Source organism: Oncorhynchus tshawytscha, linkage group LG31 (genome assembly GCF_018296145.1).
Source record: "Oncorhynchus tshawytscha isolate Ot180627B linkage group LG31, Otsh_v2.0, whole genome shotgun sequence".
NCBI classification, from domain to species: Eukaryota; Metazoa; Chordata; class Actinopteri; order Salmoniformes; family Salmonidae; genus Oncorhynchus; species Oncorhynchus tshawytscha.
In genome coordinates this window covers 9,025,610-9,036,050 of record NC_056459.1, presented here as the reverse complement: position 1 = coordinate 9,036,050, position 10,441 = coordinate 9,025,610, and positions in this window count along the sequence as shown.

Here is a 10,441-nt window from a genome sequence, read left to right as displayed (position 1 = left end):
TAACAGTATGGAGCATGAGAGCCTGGATGTTCTTCACAGCAACACTTACATCTATCAACAGAAGCGCCAAGAGGCGGGGACCCGCCTGAGCGCCTGCAATAGGCTGAGCAAGTTTAAACCATGCCCAGTCTCTACTGTGATAGGCCAACAGACGGGTTGGAACTGTCTATCACAGTATAAAGAATACTGTTTACATACATCTTGTCAGTTCTCTGTTTTGCCCTGCGAGGTGGGACAGAGCCCGTATATACGAAAATTGCATTTACCACTTATTGCTTAGCTAATAAAAAATACATAGTATACAATCGGTGACTCATTGTCATATTTATCCTGATACCAGATTCGAATTGACGCAACTCTAACACTAGTCAGTCTATGCCATGGAATGAGCAGGTGTTCTTAATGTTTTGTACACTCAGTGTATATATTTAAAGTTCATATTCCACCTGAAAGAAGAATACAGAAGCACAGAGGGTTCCATTGTCCTGTACAGAACAGGACAGATATCTCAGAGTCTGTGTTACCATAAAAATTCTTCTTTAACATGTCTCCTCCCCTTCATCTGCACTGATTGAAGTGGATTTAACAAGTGACATCAATAAGGGATCGTAGCTTTCACCGGGATTCACCTGTCAGTCTGTCATGGAAAGATGTCTTAATGTTTTGTACACTCAGTGTATATACACATATATTATACAAAACATTTCCATAATAATTATCAAATGCCTTTATCAATATAGGTATATTTCAAAAGATCATTCATTTCAAGGCTTTCTGTGAATGGCAGCAGTTGGGCGAGTCTTTATTCTTAGAAGTTCCGGAATAGGTGTTACGGTGATAGAAATCCAGTCCTGTGATCCACTCTATATCTCTGACACGTGATTGGTGGAACCACAGGTGGCGTTCAACCCGTAGAGATGCCGTGTCACCATTCTATGGAAGTATAAGAATAGATCAGTGACACAGACCTTTTTTTAAAAATTATTATTATTATTATTTTATTTTATTTTATTAACAACAAATCAATACATAAAGCACATGAGGGAACACAAGCATACATAGATTACAAACAATGGACAATCGCGCTAGGGGGTACAATATCACATTACAATTACACAAGGACCTTAAGGGACATGCATATACTTACAATTCTAACAGCTTTTTTGTTAGTAGAGCATTTAACCGTCTTAAAATACAGTTCAATTTCTTTTTGTAGGGTACGAAAATGTGGTTTTCTGTTTGTAAATTTACATTTGTGTATATGAAATTTGGCCAAAAGAATAATGAAATTAATTACATAAAAATGATTCCGCTTATTTCTATTGTATGTAAAGAATCCAAACAGTACATCTCTCCACAATAGTGTAAAATCTTCATAAATGTGTTCAATTATAAACCTACTGATGTCTTGCCACAGTTTTCTTACATGCATACAATGCCAAAAAAGATGCACAACTGTTTCTGGGTGGTCATTACAAAAGGAGCAATTTGAGTTGATGTTTTCCTTAAACTTCTTCATATAGTGGTTGGCAGGATAATATTTATGAATAATTTTAAAGGAAACTTCCTTAATTTTGTTAACAAGTAGGTATGTGTGTGGCAGATACAGATACTATCAATAAATCCATTCCAATAAGGCATGACATAAGGTATAGATACAACATCCTGCTGAAACAAGGATCGTATCGCTCTGTTGTTGAATGGACCAAAAGAGAAACAAATCTTTCCTACTGATGAGTCAACAGGGTCAATAGAAGGTAGGCTCTGAGGGTCAGGTCTTGACATGTTCCTGAATAACATAGCAACACCTGAGGGAATGGCATCTAAAACAATTGCAAAATCTTTAGGTGTTACAGGGACCTTGTAAAGTGATAAGAATTCTTTATAACTGAGTAAAAGACCCTCTGCATATCACTGACACAGACCCTAATTATGACTACAGAGGTGTTGACGCAACAAGACTGAGGTACAGACAAAAACAATGCGAGTACAGACTAAACAAGTTACGAACCAGGGGTTTTCCACCAAAATATCATGATAGTTGACAGGTATTAGGAAAGGGTCATGCCAAAATGTGACTCTGTCTTCAAAACACATGAAAGTATAGATGTTTTCTCAACTATATAACACTTTTTTTTAGCTAATGTTTGCGTAGCTACCTCGTTACAACTTAGTTAGGTCGTCGTAGTTCATACAAGTGTATTGTGTATTTTCTAGATACTTCTGGTTATGCAAAGTTATCATTTGATGAGGCTAGCGAGGCAGGCTAGCTAATTACAAACTAGGTGATGTTAGCCTACAAGTTGGATTTGCAATTTAGTTCGTAGATCATACAAATGTATCCTGTATTGTCTAAGGCAAAACTAAGTAATGGATGCAGCTATAGTGTTACTCAAGTCTGATTAGCACAATGAACTAGGAACAACAAACCGTAACGGCGTCACTGGCCTAAATCTAATCCAATCTGCAGTACAGACTAAACACAATCCACATCAAGGTGTGAACCAGGGGTTTCCACCAAAATTGTTGACAAGTTGGGAAAGGGTCATGCAAAAGGTGATTCTGTCTTCAAAACACATTAAAATATAGGTGTTTTCTCAATGTTCTAACACTTTTTTTGTATTTCCCTATGTGTTTGTCAGTGGTAGGAGAAAGAGAGTACAGAATCATTCCAAAGCTCTCTGTACTTTCAATTCTTAGACCTGTACAGTTTTTCTTGTATTTTGCTGTTGTTTTTACAAATAAATAGCCCAGTGCTTTGGAAGTGATATGGTTGCTTTACAATACAGCTCTCTGAGTTGTCTGCTTTGTGTGGTATCATAAAGGAAACGGTCTGTAGCTCATTGTTACAGCTGCTCACTGGTTGCCTTACAGCTCTTGAACACAGATTAATGGGTTGGGATTGGAATCTGTGTACCTGTTACAAACCTTAATGAAAGCAAGAAATAAAACACGGGTTAAGACTGAACAATCTGACTTCAGCTATGCCCCACTCAAAGCGCTCTGCTACACTACGTGTTTCATGATTCCCTTTTGTGAGATTTCTAAGATTTTCTTGTATGACAGAGAAAAGCTCACATACAGTGCATACGGAAAGTATTCAGACCCCTTCACTTTTTTCCACATTTTGTTACATTACAGCCTTAATCTAAAATTTATTAAATTGTTTTCCCCCCCTCATCAATCTACAGACAATACCCCATAATGACAAAGCAAAAAAAGGTTATTATAAATTCACATTTACATAAATATTCAGACTCTTTACTCAGTACTTTGTTGAAGCACCTTTGCCAGCGATTATAGCCTCAAGTCTTCTTGAGTATGACGCTACAAGCTTGGCACACCTATATTTGGGGAGTTTCTACAATTCTTCTCTGCAGATCCTCTCAAGCTCTGTCAGGTTGGATGGGGAGCGTCGCTGCACAGCTAATTTAAGGTGTCTCCAGAGATGTATATAATCAAACAGTCAGGGATATAATTAAACAGTCAGGGAGTCAGGGATATAGTCAAACAGTCAGGGAGTCAGGGATATAATTAAACAGTCAGGGAGTCAGGGATATAGTCAAACAGTCAGGGAGTCAGGAAGTCAGGGATATAATCAACAGTCAGGGAGTCAGGGATATAATCAAACAGTCAGGAAGTCAGGGATATAATCAACAGTCAGGGAGTCAGGGATATAATCAAACAGTCAGGAAGTCAGGGATATAATCAAACAGTCAGAGATATAGTCAAACAGTCAAGAGGTCAGGGATATAATCAAACAGTCAGGGAGTCAGGGATATAGTCAAACAGTCAGGGAGTCAGGGATACAATCAACAGTCAGGGAGTCAGGGATACAATCAACAGTCAGGGAGTCAGGGATATAATCAAACAGTCAGGGAGTCAGGGATATAATCAGAGAGTCTACCAGGGATATAATCGGATGAGGAGATAGTGGAGGGAGTGAGTTTTAAAGGACACATCCATGTCACAGAAATACCACTAAGAAAAAATAGCACTCAGACACAGTGAACTGAAAAAGACAAAGAGAATATGTAGTATATCGGGTTTTGTTATCACTACTGGATTAGGCTACTGTTTCCATTATGCTTTGAAAGAAAAAAGTTAATTCAGTCTTTACACTTATCTAACATACAGAGACTCAAAGTTTTCTTTAAGTTCAAAAGTCAGTGGTTATGAACTGTTTATAGGCTCTTATACTTTAATACCCATCATTGTATTATTATCTTTCTCAGATCTTATATAGTCATGCTGTTATAGGGACAATCAGTAGTTGCTACATGTACTTTTTTTAAAGTATAAAAGAAGGATATGTACCTATTGATTCTGAAAGAATGTTACTTACATTATAAATGCCTCATGCACTGAGTTCAACTGTTGTACCCCATTATAACCCAAAATATAAGCTTGTTTTGCGCCAATGTTTGTAAACAAACAATGTAGCTTCAAAACATCATTAAAACTATAATTCATATCAGGTGAGATCTGGACAGGTTCCCAAAGCTGTCAATTGATATCTTGCGTTTTACCAGGGCAGAAACATGAGGTCCTCTCTTCTGACAATAAGTTACTTCCTCTCTCTCACGGCCTTCCAGAGTTCACTGTTGTGGTGGTTCCTCTGATAATGTGTGTGTAGCAGTACCCTGTGTAGGCTGTGAACTGGACAGCTCTCAAGTACAGTATGGAGATAAGCAAGAAGTTGCAGAGAAGGAAAACTATTGTCGTAAGTGCATCCAACATCCAGCTTCTTTTGAATGTTTCACGAATGGAATATGGGATATGGGTAACACTAAACTTAAAGCCTGCAGGAGATATTTATCATGATGCAGTCATAATGTATTGTAAGACTTACAGTTGAATTCGGGAGTTTACATACACTTAGGTTAGAGTCATCAAAACTCGTTTTTCAACCACTCCACAAATTTCTTGTTAAACAAACTATTGTTTTGGCAAGTCGGGTAGGACATCTACTTTGTGCATGACACAAGTAATTGTTCCAACAATTGTTTACAGACAGATTATTTCACTTATAATTCACTGTATCACAATTCCAGTGGGTCAGAAGTTTACATACGCTTAGTTGACTGTGCCTTTAATCAGCTTGGAGAATTCCAGAAAATTATGTCATGGTTTTAGAAGCTTCTGATAGGCTAGTTGACATTATTTGAGTCAATTGGAGGTGTACCTGTGGATGTATTTGACATCATGGGAAAATCTAATCAAATCAGCCAAGACCTAGAAAAAAAATTGTAGACCTCCACAAGTCTGGTTCATCCTTGGGAGCAATTTCCAAATGCCTGAAGTTACCACGTTCATCTGTACAAACAATAGTACGCAAGTATAAAAACCTATTGTGGGAAGCTTGTGGAAGGCTACCCAAAACGTTTGACCCAAGTTAAACAATTTAAAGGCAATGCTACCAAATACTAATTGAGTGTATGTAAATTTCTGACCCACTGGGAATGTGATGAAATAAATAAAATCTGAAATTAATCATTCTCTCTACTATTATTCTGACATTTCACATTCTTAAAATAAAGTGGTGATCCTAACTGACCTCAGACAGGGAATTTTTACTAGATTGAATGTCAGGAATTGTGAAAAACTGAGTTTAAATGTATTTAGCTAAGGTTTATGTAAACTTCCGACTTTAATTGTATGTCTTATGATCATCTCATAGTAATCCTAACTATACTGAACAAAAATATAAACACAACATGTAACGTGTTGGTCCCATATTTCATGATCTGAAATAAAAGATCCCAGAAATGTCACAGAGTGGGGCAAAAAAGTATTTAGTCAGCCACCAATTGTGCAAGTTCTCCCTCTTAATTAAAAAGATGAGAGAGGCCTGTAATTTTCATCATAGGTACACTTCAACTATGACAGACAAAATGAGAAAAAAAATCCAGAAAATCACATTGTAGGATTTTTAATGAATTTATTTGCAAATGATGGTGGAAAATAAGTATCTGGTCAATAACAAAAGTTTATCTCAATACTTTGTTATATCCCCTTTGTTGGCAATGACAGAGGTCAAACGTTTTCTGTAAGTCTTCACAAGGTTTTCACACACTGTTGCTGGTATTTTGGCCCATTCCTCCATGCAGATCTCCTCTAGAGCAGTGATGTTTTGGGGCTGTTGCTAGGCCACTCCAGGACCTTGAAATGCTTCTTACGAAGACACTCCTTCGTTGCCCGGGCGGTGTGTTTGGGATCATTGTCATGCTGAAAGACCCAGCCACGTTTCATATTCAATGCCCTTGCTGATGGAAGGAGGTTTTCACTCAAAATCTCATGATACATGACCCCATTCATTCTTTCCTTTACACGGATCAGTCGTCCTGGTCCCTTTGCAGAAAAACAGCCCCAAAGCATGATGTTTCCACCCCCATGCTTCACAGTAGGTATGGTGTTCTTTGGATGCAACTCAGCATTCTTTGTCCTCCAAACATGACGAGTTGAGTTTTTACCAAAAAGTTATATTTTGGTTTCATCTGACTCATCCAAATGCTCTCTAGCAAACTTCAGACGGGCCTGGACATGTACTGGCTTAAGCAGGGGGACACGTCTGGCACTGCAGGATTTGAATCCCTGGCGGCGTAGTGTGTTACTGATAGTAGGCTTTGTTACTTTGGTCCCAGCCCTCTGCAGGTCATTCACTAGGTCCCCCCGTGTGGTTCTGGGATTTTTGCTCACCGTTCTTGTGACTATTTTGACCCCACGGGGTGAGATCTTGCGTGGAGCCCTAGATCGAGGGAGATTATCAGTGGTCTTGTATGTCTTCCATTTCCTAATAATTGCTCCCACAGTTGATTTCTTCAAACCAAGCTGCTTACCTATTGCAGATTCAGTCTTCCCAGCCTGGTGCAGGTCTACAATTTTGTTTCTGGTGTCCTTTGACAGCTCTTTGGTCTTGGCCATAGTGGAGTTTGGAGTGTGACTGTTTGAGGTTGTAGACAGCTGTCTTTTATACTGATAACAAGTTCAAACTGGTGCCATTAATACAGGCAATGAGTGGAGGACAGAGGAGCCTCTTAAAGAAGAAGTTACAGGTCTGTGAGAGCCAGAAATCTTGCTTGTTTGTAGTTGACCAAATACTTATTTCCACTATAATTTGCAAATAAATTCATTAAAAATCCTACAATGTGGTTTTCTGGATTTTTTCCCCTCATTTTGTCTGTCATAGTTGAAATGTACCTATGATGAAAATTACAGGCCTCTCTCATCTTTTTAAGTGGGAGAAATTGCACAATTGGTGGCTGACTAAATACTTTTTTGCCCCACTGTATGTATATTTTTTATTTCAACTTTATTTAACCAGGTAGGCCAGTTGAGAACAAGTTCTCATTTACAACTGCGACCTGGCCAAGATAAAGCAAAGCAGTACGACAAATACAACAATACAGAGTTACACATGGGATAAACAAACGTACAGTCAATAACACAATAGAAAAATCTGTATACATTGTGTGCAAATGAAGTAAGGAGGTAAGGCAATAGTGGCGGGGGTAATTACAATTGAGCAATTTACACTGGAATTATATTTGTGCAGATGAGGATGTGCAAGTAGAAATACTGGTGTGCAAAAGAGCAGAAAAACAAAAATAAATATGGGGATGAGGTAGGTAGTTGGTTGGATGGGATATTTACAGATGGGCTGTTGATAAGAAAATTATGTTCTCAGGGTACATAACCCAATTTAATTATATTACTCTTAGTCTGAAAACCAGAATTTGTAAGATCCTGGTCAAATGTTTCAGGGCGGAATTTTCGAATCATTCAATTAACAGATAATTCTCAACTAACAGCTGTGTACAGCTGCAGCGATCAGTAAGCTGCTCTGACAGCTGACGCTTAAAGTTAGTGAGGGAGATATGTCTCCAACTTCAGTGATTTTTGCAATTCATTCTAGTCATAGGCAGCAGAGAACTGGAAGGAAAGGCAGCCAAAGGGGATGTTGGCTTTGGGGATGACCAGTGAAATATACCTGCTGGAGCGCGTGCCAAGGGTGGGTGTTGCTATGGTGAACAGTGAGCTGAGATAAGGGGGAGCTTTACCTAGCAAAGACTTATAGGTGACCTGGGCCATTGGGTTTGGCTACGAATATGTAGTGAGGACCAGCCAACGAGAGCATACAGGTTGCAGTGGAGGGTAGTATATGGGGCTTTGGTGACAAAACAGATGACACTGTGATAGACCGCATCCAATTTGCTGAGTAGAGTGTTGGAGGCTACTTTGTAAATGACATCGCCGAAGTCAAGGATCGGTAGGATAGTGAGTTTTACGATGGGTATGTTTGAGAGCATGAGTGAAGGATGCTTTGTTGCGAAATAGGAAGCTGATTCTAGATTTAACTTTGGATTGGAGATGCTTAACGTGAGTCTGGAAGGAGAGTTTACAGTCTAGCCAGACACCTAGGTATTTATAGTTGTCCACATATTCTAAGTCAGAACCGTCCAGAGTAGTGATGCTAGTCGGGCAGGCAGGTGTGGGCAGCGATCGGTTGAAGAGCATGCATTTGGTTTTACTAGCATTTAAGAGCAGTTGGAGGCCATGGAAGGAGTGTTGTATGGCATTGAAGCTCGTCTGAAGGTTAATTAACACAGTGTCCAAAGAGGGGCCAGAAGTATACAGAATGGTATCGTCTGCGTAGAGGTGGATCAGAGAATCACCAACAGCAAGATCGACATCATTGATGTACACAGAGAAGAGAGTCGGCCCGAGAATTGAACCCTGTGGCAGCCCCATAGAGACTGCTAGAGGTCCAGACAACAGGCCCTCCGATTTGACAACCAAGGCTGGTGAGTCTGCCGATAAGAATACGGTGATTGACAGAGTCAAAAGCCTTGGCCAGTTCAATGAAGACGGCTGCACAGTACTATCTTTTATCGACGGCGGTTATGATATCGTTTAGGACCTTGAGCGTGGCTGAGGTGCACCCATGACCAGCTCGGAAACCACATTGCATAGCGAAGAAGGTACGATGGGATTCGAAATGGTCGGTGATCTGGTTTGGTCATTTGGCTTTCGAAGACTTTAGAAAGGCAGGGCAGGATGAATATAGGTCTGTAACAGTTTGGGTGTAGAGTGTCTCCCCCTTTGAAGAGGGGGGTGACCGCGGCCCTGACTCCCTGACTGTTTGATAGCATTTTGTGGAAGACAACCCAGACATTATCGGACGGGCCTGAGTGCTTTATACAATAAAAAGGGCCACACTTTGACACCCGGTGAACTAGTGTCGATATCATCCACAAATTAAATTATGAACCAGGACTACCACGATTTACTGGCACCAAATATAAAGCCTAACGGCTCTTTGAAGGAAATCAACACTTCCACTGAAGGAGGGAACGGCGCTTCGTACATTATCTGGACTTTGCAAAGCCAGTCATCTAAATCTGAAATAACAACCACCCAGATTTTAGTCGGTAGCTTGCACAATCGTTCTCATGGATAAACAGCCAATTATAAACATCCCTGAATACTAATTACATTGGTAAACAGTTTATAATAGCAATAAAGCACGAGGGGGTGTGGTATATTAGCCATATACCACACCCCCAAGGTTCAAATATTGACTAGATGGTGCTCTCAAATGTCTCTATACATAACATAAGTTCTGAACTATTTTTGGCGTGCCAGGCTTCCTACTGTATAACCAGTTATTTTAATTTCATGGTCATTGAAACAAAAATGACTCAAATGCTCATCTGCAACATTATAAGAATTTATTCTGATCAGAACCTTGCCACATGTTAATAATACACCATTTAGAAGGCAAAAACATAACCAGATACCATCAACATAACATCTGAGGCCATCAATGGAGGTTGTATTAAGTGGCATGAAAATGTTTGTTAATTGTGCTGAATCTGTAGGACTTTCAATGAGTCAAGAGTTCTGCAAGCAGGGCCGTTATCAGTAGTAGATTTAGTACAGTACGCTCAAAGCCAAACAGCCAAACACAGCACTTGACTCCACTGTCATAAGCATCATATACCAGTTGCTAAAGTTACATTATAACACAGTTATAAGAGCACTTTTAACACCCATAATACCAATGCACACCACTAGCCTGTTAGCTAACCTGAACAACACTTTATGTCACCAATAAAGTATTACAGAAAATTGTCATTGGTGTCTCGACTGTTTTTAACATTTGCTATGTCATCCTTATGTAAACCTTATGTAAGTGTAGGAGGTGGCAATAAAGTCTTCACACCAATTACAAAGACACGTCAGGCTATAGTAGATCATCACTCTGCAGTATTAATAGATATGACCAGTGGTGTAAAGTACTTAAGTAAAAATACTTCAAATTACTACTTAAGTTGTTTTTTGGGGTACCTGTGCTTTAATTCACTATAAATATTTTTGACAACTTTTACTCTTACTTCACTACAATCCTAAACAAAATAATGTACTTTTTTACTCCATA